At 35.2% G+C, this 15556-nt stretch overlaps 1 protein-coding gene and 1 non-coding gene across 2 annotated transcripts in view; both read right to left on the reverse strand.

The window, feature by feature from the left end:
- Nucleotides 1-15556, reverse strand: part of WDFY3 (WD repeat and FYVE domain containing 3) — a 294837-nt gene that overhangs the window by 197485 nt on the left and 81796 nt on the right. The gene's annotated exons all lie outside the window — the stretch shown is intronic.
- On the reverse strand, nt 15381-15487 carry LOC119471576. The gene has a single exon (XR_005200645.1). It is a non-coding gene; the product is annotated as a U6 spliceosomal RNA (small nuclear RNA).

Here is a 15556-nt window from a genome sequence, read left to right on the forward strand (position 1 = left end):
GAAGAATGTTTTTGCTTAATTTTAATGTTGGTAGGGGTTTTCAAAATATTTATAAAGATTACTGTGTATCAGTAATCTTTACTGTGTATCAGTATTACAGTAAAGAACTGGCTAACACAAACCCTACTTGGTTCCATAAGAAAAAAAAAAAAATGTTAGGACTGCCAGCAGGGGGTTATTTAAATAGCAATGAGATAATCACAGCAATAAACCCAGATAGTATTACTTAATCTAATCTCTTATGTTAATAAGAGAAAACCACTTTAAACTTGCTCACCCAAAATCATTTAAACAGTTTTCTATTACTTAAATCATAGATGGATATAGATCAAGTAAATAGGCCAAAATTTTTAAATATATTTGTCAAGTAACTAGCTGTGTTTGAGTAGCTCTGCTGAAAACTTAAAATAACTTTCCTAACTCCTGAATTATATAAGCAAAGAAAAAAACACATTAGCTACATTCAATTAATGTAAGCTCATATGGCTAAGTTAAATCTTAGTTTCATCAAAGAATCATAAGCAATTCCTGAGATTTTTCTTTTTCTTCTTAATCTTTCTGGAAAGCATTTTTCCTTACACTTTGAAAAGTAAAGGCAAACCTCTTATACTTTTGAAGAATAAAGGCTAACTCTGAGATGCCCCAACAAAATGGGTATATAAGCCAGCAATCTAATATGTACAGTAAAAAACAAACAAATACAAGGTCTAGAGATAGTCTGGAATTAGAATTTAAAATTTATACCTTCTGAAGCAATGAGTTTTTTGTCTTTCAAGGATAGTCATTATTGTATTTTAGCCCAGACCATGAGATATTACAAGATTAGCCCAGTCTATGGATCCATCATACTATATATACACTGAGCTGCACAATTTCTCAGATTTCTTTAAACACTTTTTTGGTGTGCTTAATTCCTTTCATACCAAAAAAAAAAAAAAAAAAGTTCCAAAGCCAAAAGCAACTCACCTCCATTTAAGAATATTTCACTTATATATAATTTACAACAGCAACTGTTGAAATCTCCATGCTGCCTTTCTGGAACCCTTCCTACTACATCTCTCACTGCTATCCTGGGAGCAAGAATTGCAACCACTAACAGAAGCCCTAAAGGTAGATTAATCTTAACAGTTAAAAGGCTGTTAGGTTACTTGGTATGACTAATATAATTCAATTATATTATAGAATAAATAAACTTTTGAAGGCTGACCTGAGATCCCCAGCATTCCCTGAGTTTTTATACATATGATGTTAAAATTTTGTATAAAAGACTTGCAAAAGGATTCTTGTAACACAGTACTTCTGTAAAATGTCACTGCATCATACTGAAAAGTTGTGTATTCTACATACTTTTGTAGAGAAGGGTATTTGCCATGTTTCCCAGGCTAGTCTCAAACTCCTGGCTCAAGTGATCTGCCTACCTCAGCCTCCCAAAGTGTGAGGATTACAGACGTGATTACATTATGCCTGGCTTTTAATTATTCCTAATTGATTTAAAAGATAACTGATTGTTTAAAAATAGCAATAACGTGTTTGATGATTATAGCTTATGAAAAAGTAAGATAAATGAGAGCAATATCACAAGAGAGAGGAGGGAGGAGCTCAGAATACTGTTACAAGATACCTGCAGTATACTTCAGTATAAAAAGTGTCATATGGAGGCAGATGAAGGTAAGTAAAAGGTGAATGTTGGCATCTAGGGCAACCATGAAGTTTAATATGCTGCCAGGTGTGGTGGCTCACACCTGTAATCTCAGCACTTTGGGAGGCCGAGGTGAGTGGATCACCTAAGGTCAGAAGTTCGAGACCAGCCTGGCCAACATGGTGAAACCCCATCTCTATTAAAAATACAAAAATTAGCCAGGCATGGTCGTGTGCACCTGTAATCCCTGCTACTCAGGAGGCTGAGACAAGAGAATCGCGTGAACCAGGAGGCAGAGGTTGCAGTGAGCCAAGATCACATCACTGCATTCCAGCCCGGGGAAGAGCAAGGCTCCGTCTAAAAAAAAAAAAAAAGTTTAATATGCTAAGATTGGAGATTTTAAAAAACCATATAAAATGCTCAGTTAAAACCCGAGAAGGCAAGAAAAAAGGGGAGGAAGGAACAAAGAACAAATGCAACGAATAGAACACAGTTACAAACATGACATATTTATCCTACTAAATCAATAATCACTATAAATGAGTGGACTAAATGTACCAATTAAAGGACAAGGAATGGCAGAGGAGATTAAAAAATCAAATCCCATAGATAATATAGTATCTATATGAAAATAATTTTAAATATAAACATTCAGATAGGTTAAAAGTAAACAGATGGAGAGACGTATACCATGCTAACTCTAAACAAAAGAAAGCTGGATTATATTGATTAACCCTTAAAAGAAAACAAATTTTTTTTAAAAGCAAGATGGAATAGCTATATTAATTTTACACAATGTAGTCTTTCCAATAGGAAAAAATATCAAGGATAAAGAGAGGCATTATAGACCAACAAAGGGGTCAGTTCTCCAAGAAGACTTAACAATCCTTAATGTGAATAAGTCAAAAAAGAATGTAAAAATATGTAGGGCAAAAACTGTGAACTGAAGGGAGAAAGCGATAAACGGATTAGAATTTGAGACAGCACTCATACATTGACAGATCAAGCATGCAGGAAATCAATACATACATAGTTTACCTGAACAACACTATGATTAAACTAGATCTACAGTTGACATTTATAGGATACTTGATCCAACAACAGCAGAATACACATTCCTCTCAAGTTCATATGAAACCTTCACCAAGATAGACCACATTCTGTGCAATAAACACACCTTCACCTTCACAAATTTAAAAGAACAGAAATCATACAAAGTATTCTCCTAGGCCACAACGGAATTAAATGAGAAATTTGTAAATTAAACAACACACTTCTAAATAACACATGGTCCAAAGAATTGTCAGGAGAAAATGAAACACATTTTGAACTAAATGAAAATACAACTTATCAACATGCATAAAATGCAGTAAAACCTGTTCTTTGAGTAAGAAAATTTCCTCAAAGCACTAAATGTATATATTACAAAAGAAGAAAAATCTAAGGATTAATAAACTACACTTCTACCTTAGGGAACTAGAAAAAGAAAAGTAGTTTAAGCTTAAAGAAAGCAGAAAAAAAAATCAAAATTAGGACAGAAATCATTGAAACTGAAAACAGGATAACAACAGAGAAAATCAATAAAACTAAATGCTTGCTCTTTGAAATGATCAGTAAACTTAGTTTAAATCTCACTAAATAACAAATGACTGGTGGTGTCCTGTTCTTTTTTTTGAGACAGGGTCTCAATTTGTAACCCATGCTGGAGAGCAGTGGCATGATCAGGGCTCAGTGTAGCCTCAACCTCCTGTGCTTAGGTAATCCTCCTGCCTCAGCCTCCCTAGTACCTGGGGGCTACAGGTATGCACCACCCTCCCTGGTTAATTTTTGTATTTTTTGTAGAGATGGAGTTTTGCTATGTTGCCCAGGCTGTTCTAGAACTCCTGGTCTCAAGAAATCCACCCACCAAGGCCCCATAAAATGCTGGGATTACAGGTGTGGGCCACCACCCTGGGCCTGATGTCTCATTCTTACGGCTCCTAAATTATCTTCTGAAAAAACAAAGCAGGTATTATACCACTTTTCTGATTTAAAACCTCTGTTGATTCCCCATTGTCTAAGAATAAATTAAAATACAATTTTCAACATCATTTACAATAAGCCACCTCTTTTACTCTAAATTCTGCCACACTGAAAGTATCTCCCAGGCTGTTAGGACCTTTGAGTCCTCTATGTATTATGTATATTGTTTTCTCTACCAAGGATGCCCCCTCCTCTGCTTTTCCAAGCAGCCTAAAACTCAGCTCTAAGGTCACCTTCTCAGGGAAGTCTTCTCCAAATCTCCAGGCAGTTTGTTGTTCAGCGTTTAGCCTACCACGAAACTTTAGTTATACAATCATGCATTGCTTAACGACAGGAATATGCCCTACAAAGTGCAATGTTGGGCGATTTCGTCCTTGTGCAAACATCAGAGTGTACATACACAATCCTAGATGGTATAGCCTTAGCCTATTGCTCCTAGGTATAAACCTGTGCAACATGTCACTATACTGAATACTATAGGCACTGTAACACAATGGTAAATATTTGTACATCTAAACACAGAAAATGGCCTGTAATCCCAACACCTTTGGAGGCCGAGGCAGGCGGATCATGACGTCAGGAGTTTGAGACCAGCCTGGCCAGCATGGTGAAACCCCATCTCTACTAAAAATACAAAAATTAGCCGGGGATGGTGGCATGTGCCTGTAGTCCCGGCTACTCGGGAGGCTGAGGTAGGATAATCCCTTGAACCTGGAAGATGGAGGCTCCAGTGAGATGAGATTGTGCCACTGCACTCCAGCCTGGGCAACAGAGCAAGACTCTGTCTCAAACACTCACACACACACACACACACACACACACACACACAGAGAGAGAGAGAGAGAGAGAGAGAGAGAGAGGCAGAGAGAGAGAGAGAGAGCAAGCATACAGTAAAAACACTGTAGAAAGGTTATGGTATACCTGCATAGGGCACTTGTTACAAATGAAGCTTGCAAAACTGCAGTTGCTGTGAGTGAGACAGTGGTTATGAATGTGAAGGCCTAGGACATCTGAATATATTGTTGACTTTATAAACACTGTACACTTAGATTACACTAAATTTATAACAAAATATTTTTCTTTCTTCAATAATAAACTTTAGCTTACTGAAACATTTATAAACTTTCAAACTTTCAAATTGTTAAAAAGCCTTTGGACTCTTTTATAATACCACATAGCTTAAAACACAAACACATTGTACAGTGGTACAAAAATATTTTCTGTATATCACTATTCTGTAAGCATTCTTCTATTTTAATTTTCTTTTAACTTTTAGTACATTTTTGTTAAAAATGACACAAACACACACATTATCCAAGGTTTGCACAGGGCCAAGACCATCAACATCAGCGTTCCTCCTCCACATCTTGTCTCACTGGCAGGTGTTCAGGGACAATAATGCATACGGAACTGTTATCTCCTATGATAACTGCGTACCTCCCGAAGGACCTGCCCAAAGCTATCTTACAGTTAATTTTCTTTTATAAGTGAGAGTACACTCTAAAATAAAGATCAAAAGTACAGTAACTACATAAACCAGTAACACAGTAATTTATTATCATGTATTACATGATTTATATACATGAGTTATGTATTATACATAATTGTATGTGCTATACTTTCATACATCTGGTAGCACAGTAGGCTTGTTTATACCAGCATCACCACGAGCATGTGCTTTGTGCTACAGCATTACAACACTTGTGACATCACTAGGTGAAAGGAATTTTCCAGTTTCATGATAGTCTACCAGACCACCATCATATATGCAGTCTGTTGTTGCCCAACATATCATTATGTACTGCATGACTGTAGTTAGTTACAGAATATTCATCATTAAGAGAGACAGTATAGTATAATAGTTACACAACCTTTGCAATTAACTGTATCGCTTATTAACTGTTTAACCTCGAGTCAGATACATTCTGTGTGTAAGATTCCTCATCTGGAAAAATGAATAATTATCAGAACCTAACTCATAGTGTTATTTGTAGAAATTAGGTAATTTATTACATGGAAAGCACTTAGATTAGTATTTGGCACAAGTGCTCAGTAAAAGACAGCTATTAATACTGTTACTCTACTGTAATGTACATTTACCAGCCAATGGTTATTTATCCCCCCAAAATCATATATTACAACATAAAAAAAGTTTAAAATTACAATTTACTTATCCTAGTTCTCATCCTAAAGAAAGCTTTTACAGGACACCTTATACACTTCCTGATAGAAATTACATTAATCATTTGTTCTTAATTGAAAAGTTACCCACTTGCTTAAATAAAGACAATTTCATGCTGTTAAATTATCAATATCTTGCATCAAACTATAATTTCCTTGAAAGAAGGCTGTGCTCTCCAAATCCTTTAACATATAACTAGGTATCTGGTACATAGCAGAATTGAAGGAATATAGGTATGAGTGATTCCCATAACTTTAAGGAAAAGTACAAATTTCAAGGCTTTTCATCATCTAGCCCCCACAGGCCTGACCTTCTTCATGCCCCACTATTCTAGTTTAACCACACCAGTCTACTGTAGGCCTTCTTGCTCTGCCTGCACACTCCCTGGGCCCTCTCCTGGGGCTCTCCCATTCTGGCTCTTCTCCATCCAGCTGATTATGAATCATCCTTTAAATCTCAGCTCAACTGTTCCTCTTCTAAGAAGCTTTTACAGCTTTCCTTTGTTGTTGTTGTTTTTCTCATTCTGTTGCCCCGGCTGGAGTGCAGTTACATGATCAGGGCTCACTGCAGCCTCCACCTCCTGGGCTCAAACCATCCTCCCACCTCAGACTCCCAGCTAATTGTTTCATTATTTTGTAGAGATGGGGTCTCACTATGTTGCCCAGGCTGGTCTGAAACTCCAGGCCACAAGTGATCCTCCCACCTCGGCTTCCCAAAGAGTTGGAATTATAGGTGTGAGCCACCATGCCTGGCTGAAAGCATTTCTGAATCTCCCAGTTGGATAGATGCCTCCTCTTCTTGGTTCCCAAAGCATATTGTGCACATCTTTATCATAGCATTTATCACATCGTGTAACTGTTGTTTTGATTGTCTTTTTCCAACACCAGACAATGTCAGGTTATGGAAAGCAAAGGTCATACCTTATTCAAATTTTTTCCCAAATACCTAACATGGTACCTGACAAATAAGAAACAAACAAACAAACAAAAAAAATGATTGATAAATGAGTAAACGGTGCTGAATAAGAGTTTAGAAGATGATTTAGAGGAGGCTCCAGGATAAGTTAAGGTGATTTAAAACAGACCAAAGAAGGGCAAATTTTTTCTTCAAATTTCTTACCTGTTTATTTTAAAACAAGGAAACTTAGAAGACAACTGTGTTTTTTATGGTTTGTTTAGAATCAATTATGTAACGAAAGAAATGACCATTTTTGTTAAGATCACTGGGTACCCCATAACGTACTTTTAAAAACATGTTCAGTTAAAACTGGTATAAATTCAGAAAATAAGAACTATTTATGAGAGGGCAGGTGCAGAAGGAAAAAATTACTAACAGAGAGTTAGGTTTGGGTGGTAAACAGATGATGACAAAACAAAAGGCAATAAGCCAGAATCCTCCACTGGAAATTTACGCATCAACAACATACTGAAGACAAGGAACAACCCAAAAATGAGAACAGCTCACTGGTATCATAACAAATCATGACTGAATGGGGCTAGAATATACGTTATGACCTGAAAGTGATGAAACAAAATGACAAATGCAAAAGACTGTGTAGAATTACATTGGTAAAACCTCCCAAATGAAAAATATATGAATAAAGTAATGACATCAGCAAAAATAATAATGGTAAGATAGATGTTGGCTTCTTCACAGATCAATTATACTATTGATTAATTAGAATAAGGAGTTTTATTTTGAGTTATTTTTATGCTTATTTTTCACAAAATGTCAAAATCTATATATCCAAATGAATTTGGCTCTTCCAATTAGTTATGTTGGAAAGCTATGTATACATAATGATGCTGACATGGTTAGAAATGCTTTAAAAAATTCCTCTCTACAAATTGCCTTAACAGCATTTTGTAAGCTACATCTAAAAATCAGTATCATCATATATCATGTGTTACCAAAACTGGAATTTCCCAGTATACTCATATGCTTTAGTTTCAAAACTTCCTCAAAATATCTTCTGCCTGTTACTAATATCAAATCCATTTAAAATATTGAAAATTCACTGCTAATAATCAAAAGGCTGCACTGCAGACTCTGTAGTTGCATCCTCAACTGCAATAGCATTGCCGAAATTTAATTGCTTAAGTGTCTACTATATATAAGGAACTAACAGAATGCCAACTCCAGTTTTCGCTCTGCCAATAATGTGGCTATATTCATTTTTCTAAAATTCCAAATAGATCAGAATACAACTTTCTTTAAAAGTGACAAAAATGGCTACAATAAGATAGAGATAAATCTTTGCAAGGTATAAAATGGCTGCTCAAAATCTGGTGTGTACCTAATTCTGAAGCTGTATCTTCTGCCCTAGCCCTCCCCTCATCCCATGCTCACAGCACATCACCGATCTGCTGTTCCCTGGACACGCTACGCAATTTCATACCCTTGATGATTCTCCCACATGGTCTTTATCTGAAATGTCAGGTTTTTCTACTGAATGGCAGCCTATCACAGGTAATTCATGATCGTACTTAACCTTAAAGCAATGTGAACACAGCTATATAGTAGTAACTTGATCACTGATTCAAAGAAATATTAATCAATTCACTCCCAACCCACTTGAATTTTTCTCTGCTCCAGCCATGACTAGCTCTACTCTCAGCAGCTTATATTCACTATGTTCTTGTCACCACAGCAACTGAAGACATTTGAAAAGCAAAACTTTAAAAATATTTAGAAGAAAAGTTGGAAAATACTTTACAATCTCAGGTTAAGGAAGAAATGTATTTTTTTTTTTAAGAGATGGGGTTTCACCATGCTGGCCAGGATGGTCTTGATATCTTGACCTTGTGATCAGCCTGCCTCGGCCTCCCAAAGTGGTGGGATTACAGGCGTGAGCCACCGCACCTACCCAAAGCAGCAATGTCTTAAAGAAAACAAAATGAAACAAAACAAAAATTACACATGCACACACATACACACAAAAATCAACCTTATCAAAATTAACTTCTGTCCATCAAAATCAACAGAAAAATAAGCAAACATAAGTTAGAAATTGGGAGATAAATATTTGCAACATCTACAATGAACAAAAAAAGCGTTAGATCCAAAATATGTAACGAATGCCTTCAAGTCAATGAGAAAAAAGCAAACAACCAATAGAAAAATGGACAAAAGACAAATAGGCATTTCAAAGAAGAGGAAACACGAATGGCCACAAAAATACGAAAAGCTGCACAACCTCATTAGTAATAAATGAAGTGCAAATTAACATAACAACAAATTAACATTTGTGTTAGGCAGAATAATGGCCCCTGAAGACATCTCTACTACACCCTAATCTCTAGAACCTATATATTACATTATGTGGCCAAAAGGACTTTGCAAATGTGATTAAGTAAAGGGCCTTGCAATAGGGAGATTATTCTGTATTATTTGAGCAAATTTAAAACAATCAAAAAGAAGGAATCAGGAGAGAGAAGGAGATGTTACCAGGAAGAGAATTAGAGTGATATGGTCATGAGCCAGGAATGTGAGTAGCCACTGGAAGATGAAAAGGCAAGGCACAGATTCTCCCTTAAAGCCTCCAGAAAGAATGCAACTCTATGGACACCTTGATTTTAGCCCTGCAAGACCAGTTTTGGACTTCTGACCTCCAGAATTGTAAGATAATAAGTTTGTGGTGTTTCAAGACACTCAGGACATGGTGATCTGCTACAAGAGCAATAGGAAATCAATATACTATTGTATATCAAAAACCAAATATGGCAATATCAAATTGGTAAAGATGTGAACAAATGGGTTACAAATTTTAGTAAGAGTGCTTATGGATTGGCGTTATCTAGCTGGAATTATCTAGTAAAACTGACCATATGCAGATCATACAAATCAGCAATTCCACTTAGGTATATACCCTAGAGAAACTCACATATATGCAGGAGGAGATGTATAAAATAATGTTTATAAGCAACATTGATTGAACTGCAAAAATCTGCAAATAATAAAACTGTCAATAAGGAAACTTTCTCTTTTTTTTTGAGACAGAGTCTTGCTCTGTTACCCAGGATCTCGGATCACTGCAACCTCTACTTTCAGGGTTCAAGCAATTCTCATGCCTCACCTTCTTGAATGGCTGGGATTACAGGCACACACCACCATGCCCAGCTAATTTTTTCTCTGTTTTTGTTTCGTTTTAAGTAGAGATGGGGTTTCATCATGTTGGCCAAGCTAGTCTTGAATTCCTGACCTCTAGTGATCCACCCTCCTCGGCCTCCCAGAGTACTGGGTTTACAGGTATGACCCAGCCTGGCCTGATAAGTGTTATTGAGTTTCTTCAATTGTTTGTCACATATACACTCAATTGATGTTTCAATTTAGCCTTGTTCAAGATTTGTATTTAGTAGCCTTGTTCTAGATTTGTAATTTTTTACCATATATATGCATCAATTGCTAAATATTACATCTTAAACTTTTATTTTAATCTCTCTATTTCAATCTGTGTAATACTCTCTTCATTCACAGCCTGCATGGGAACATAAGAATGATTTGTGCTTATTATAGCAAATAACGTATTTCCCTGTGAATTATTTTCTTAAATCTAAAGAATAAGAAAAAAATACTACCCTTACTTCATCTCAAATATACCATAAAGATAAACAAATAAAGCAATACAGTTTTTCTGAAAGTACTTTGCAAGAAAGACAGCCATATCTTAGGCAAATACTCTTCCTTTCACCAAATCTTCTTCTCAACCTATCAAACTACATTTGTTTTATTTTGAGGGCTGAATTCAAATGACTTTGTTTTCTGGGAAACAATTTAATTGGCCTCTAACTAGAATATGATCTTTACAATTAAAAAAAAATTGTTAAGTCAGATGTAGTGGCTCATGCCTGTAATCCTAACACTTTGAAAAGCCAAGGCAGGCTGATCGCTTGGACTTCGCAACTAGCCTGGGCAACATGGCAAGCTCCCGTCTCTACTGAAAATACAAAAAAATAGTCAGGGTGGTGTATGTCTGCGGTCCCAGGCTTAGGTAAGAGGATCACCTGAGCCGAGCTGGGGTGCGAAGGACGCAATGAGCTGAGACTGTACCACTCCAGCCGAGTGACAGAATGAGACCGTGAGACCAAGTCTCCAAAAAAAAAAAAAAAATTGTTAAGATTTATCTATTTTTATTTTAATGTATATAAATTTGTACAGTAGTATTTGTACTCAAAGATAAGGACAGGAGAAACATTATCTCATACAATCTTCAAAATATTTCCATAGAAACGCTGCTTCAGAAATGAAAGGTGACTTTTCCTGCTAGTAAGTAGTATGAATGGAACTTGAATTCATGCCTTTTGACAGCTCTTTGCTCTCTGTACAAATGCCTGCTATGTCTGTGCCACCATCTCATATCCGCTCATCCCAAATTCATATGTAATCCTCATCACCTAGAAAAACAAGCACTGAGGATCCACATCAAGGCTCTCAGTCAACAGCCAATATCCTAGTTTGGTCCCATTTGAAGCTATTTCTCAACCCACCACAGGTATAATAAAAGCATGTTAGGATTTATGAAGGGTATCTCCAATAAGTGCACAGCTCCACCACTACACCTTGAAGACGAATCTAGTGTAAAGTCAGTAGCCTGTTTCTTTATATCCAACTTTTAGTGATTGGCATAGTACCTGACACACTGAAGATGCTTAATGAATAGATGGATAAATGGATGGATAGAATGAGGCAGAGAATCTTCCTGTCAACACCTAACTTAACTTTTCCACAAACTGCTCTACTCAAATGATTTTAAATATGTATATATAATCTGCTCTTTATTCACTTTTTAGAGACATATAAATGAAAAAGATTAAGAAACTTATGAAATTCTTAAAAAAACATACTTTAAAATAAAAGGTGATACTAGTATGGCTTATCAGGGACACAAAAATTACTTGCTAGTGGATTTATACCCTTTATTAATCAGAGTATTATTGTTTCCCTTATAACTTTCTTTTTTTGAGACAAATTGTCACTCTGTCACCCAGAATGGTGTGCATGGCACGATCAGAGCTCACTGAAGCCTCAACCTTCTAGGCTCAAGATATCCTCTCACCTCAGCTTCCCAAGTAGCTGGGACTACAGGTATGCACACGTGTCTTATTTTTTAAGTTTTTGTAGAGTTTGGGGGTCTCACTATGTTGTCCAGGCTGGTGTCAAACTCTGGGCTACAGCAATCCTCCCACCTTGGCCTCCCAAAGTGCTGGGATTATAGGCACGAGCCACCATGCCTGGCCTCCCTCATAATTTTTGCATTAGTCTACAAATGAAATATAAAAATGTATTTATATTCTTATGGCTGGGGGATAAATTCTCATTAAAGGAGTTGAAGAGTGGAGGGGTAGATAAAAAGAGAGCAAAAACTACGTTTCTTTGTCCTTCCACCATATCAAAATGTAAGAATGATTACTACAAACAGAGATGTCCTAATTATATCATTTCACTGTTGACCACATGTAGCCTATTTTAAAAAATGCCTTTGGGGAAGAATAAGAAGAGAAATGTTACTCTTATCAGTTAGCTATTTAATACATTATATAAATCTATCTGAAACTGTGACAATATTTAAACTATATTGCATCTCTAATTTCTGGGGAAATAAGTAACTAAAGTAAATAATTCTGCAAAATGTAAATCAGTTTACCATATTTTTTCTTGTTAAGTTTCATCATCTTCTTAAACGGAATGCAATGTAATAAAATATAAAATACTACCTTGAATAAACTGGCACAGAACCCCTCTGGCAGTGGGGAACTATTTCCTAGGCTAATTTATTTTTATAACATTCCATAATAATGCCTAACTCTCATTATGTTGAAGAACAATCTAAAAAAGTACTGCCTTTTATATCATTTCTGAAAGATCAAGCATAACTAGCTGTTATTTTCATTCTACTTGACCCCTTTTACATTTTACAATTAACATCTCAACTAGAGCAGGGGAAAAGGGAAGACTATACAACTGAAATCTTCTAGCTGAAATATTTGCTAGGAGGTTTAGCATTTAGAGGTTAAAATTAAGTTTCTAATCTACTTTTTGTATTTCCAATATACAGGTTTTTAAATTCAGCAGCTTAAACAGAAAATACAAAATATATGAAATAAATGTTTCCATAGAAAGACCTAACTACTCCTAAAAAGCAGATATAACATTCCATTTAATGATCAAAATAAAATATACATGTGTATTTGTGGTGTCTCAAAATTACATGCTGAAAATTACAATTTGAGTTGAGAAAATGTTTCAGGTAGAGAACAAAGAACACAAAGACTTAGCACTCAAAAAGCTATGAACTACTTTTAGTTTTTCTTTCTTTGTGAAATTACACAAAACGAAGTCATTCTATGGTCAAAACTGAGTCACTCCGAGACATTTGGATGGTTTGGGTTTGTGCATATATTTATGTTCCTAGTAGAACATACACAAAGTCATTTGAAAATATTGAGAGCTACACCAATGTAGCTCTCAATATTATAAAAATATTCACTTGCTTTTAATTTTTGACTGATTTAAAATTTTTCATACCCTTTAATATACACTTAGAGTATATATACACTTATAATCTCAGATTTCAAGCAAGGTAACAACCCATTTAATTTCAAATCCGGATGTCTCTTGAAAAGCAAAATCTAACATTTAAATAACATGGGAAAAAAGAGACCCTGAAGAAATTACATTTAATTATAATTAAATAAATTGATCAATAATTTACAATCCATATATCTCAAGGATCATAATGGTTACTAGTGAGAGTGTTAAACATAACTTAAATATACTTAGGAAACGTAACAGGTGACAATGATCATGAAACTTGAAAATTAAATTATATGATTTTTAGACTCTGAAAATAACCTTCTACCAAACCATGGTAATAAAACCAGTGGCAGAATGATATAAGAACAAACTGACCAAGGTAGAAGTGAGAAATCTCAGAGGCAGACTCATATATCTAATCAGAACCTAACGTGACAATTGTCACAGAGAAGGGTATATAACAATCATGCAGATGGTACTGAGAAACTAACTCACTAATTTTAGAATACAATTAAATTAGACTCCTACATAAAGCCACATACAGAGGTGGGCTCAAAATGGATTAAAGATCCAAATATGAAAGGTAAACTATAAGGCTAATAGAAGAATATATATATATATATATATACACACATATATATATATATAAAGTATATATATATATATATGTGTGTATATATATACTTTTTTTTGTTTTTTTGAGACAGAGTCTTGCTCTGTCACCCAGGCTGGAGTGCAATGGCATGATCTCGGCTGACTGCAACCTCCGCTTCCTGGGTTCAAGCGATTCTCCTGTCTCAGCCTCCCAAGTAGCTGGGATTACAGGCATGTGCCACCAAGTCTGACTCATTTTTTTTGTATTTTTGTAGAGATGGGATTTCACCATGTTGGCCAGGCTGATCTCCAACTCCTGACCTCAAGCGATCTACTGGCCCCGGCCTCCCAAAGTGCTGGAATTACAGGAGAGAGCCACTGCACCTAGCAAATATACATATTCTTATGAATCAAGAACTCTAAAAGGATAAATTAAAAATCGCTTACCAAATATAAAAATAAAATGATGAATGTAATTACTTCATAATTAAATATTTTGGCTCAGAAAGGAACACTGTAAACCAACAAAAAAAGAGAACACAATAGAAGATACTGAAAATATCTAAAACTGACAAGAATTACAATATAGAATTTACAAATAATACTCAAAAAAACAAGACAAATTTAGTAATCCCAATGAAAAAAAGGCAAAAAAATATGAACAAGCAACCTGAAAGGCCATCAAACACAAAGATGTTTTAATTTAGTTAGTATTCAGAGAAATGCACACTGAAACAAAATGTCACTTTGCATCTAATAGTTTAGCAACAATCAGAAAGCTGGAAAATGCTGTGTCCTGAGACATAGGGACCGAAACTACATATACAACTGGTGAAAAAATGAACTGGATCTAAAGTGCAATTTTGCATCACTTGGCATGTTGCATTCCTCTCCTACATCTACATTCTGAAGAAATTCTCTCATTGGCAGGAATTTTTTGGAGGGTACTTAAGAGGTCCATAACTGAGAAAAAGAATATATAAACCAAAGTTGACACATAACTATATATATCAGATCCATTTAAGTTGGACACATCTTAGAAACATAGTGATGGGTGAAAAAAATTTAAAAACAAGATGAAATACATTACAATATAACTTTTGGAAATTAAAAATACATGGACAGAAAGCAAACATTTTACAAGAACACATATTAACAAAAGATAACATTAACTACTTTAGAATGGTTACACCTGTCCTTCATTAAATTTATAGTGCTTTAAAGGAAAAGCTTTGCAATGCTTCTGAATTTAGTTCAACTAACCCTAAAAATCGCTCTTTTATATAAAAACATATTTATATTAACAACTAAAATTAAATACTTATATAGCAACCATTTCATTTCTTAAGTTAGTCTCAATTGAACCACATTTATTTATTTATTTATTTATTTATTCATTCATTCATTTTTTCTTTAATGGAATGCTTCACGAATTTGCGTGTCATCCTTGTGCAGGGGCCATGCTAATCTTCTCTGTATCATTCCAGTTTTAGAATATGCGCTGCCAATGTGAGCACAACTGAACCACATTTAAATCAGACACATGTGGGTATTTTTTTCTAAGGTGATTCTTAGCTATTTATCAA

Source organism: Cebus imitator, unplaced genomic scaffold (assembly GCF_001604975.1).
Source record: "Cebus imitator isolate Cc_AM_T3 unplaced genomic scaffold, Cebus_imitator-1.0 Scaffold64, whole genome shotgun sequence".
Lineage (NCBI taxonomy): Eukaryota > Metazoa > Chordata > Mammalia > Primates > Cebidae > Cebus > Cebus imitator.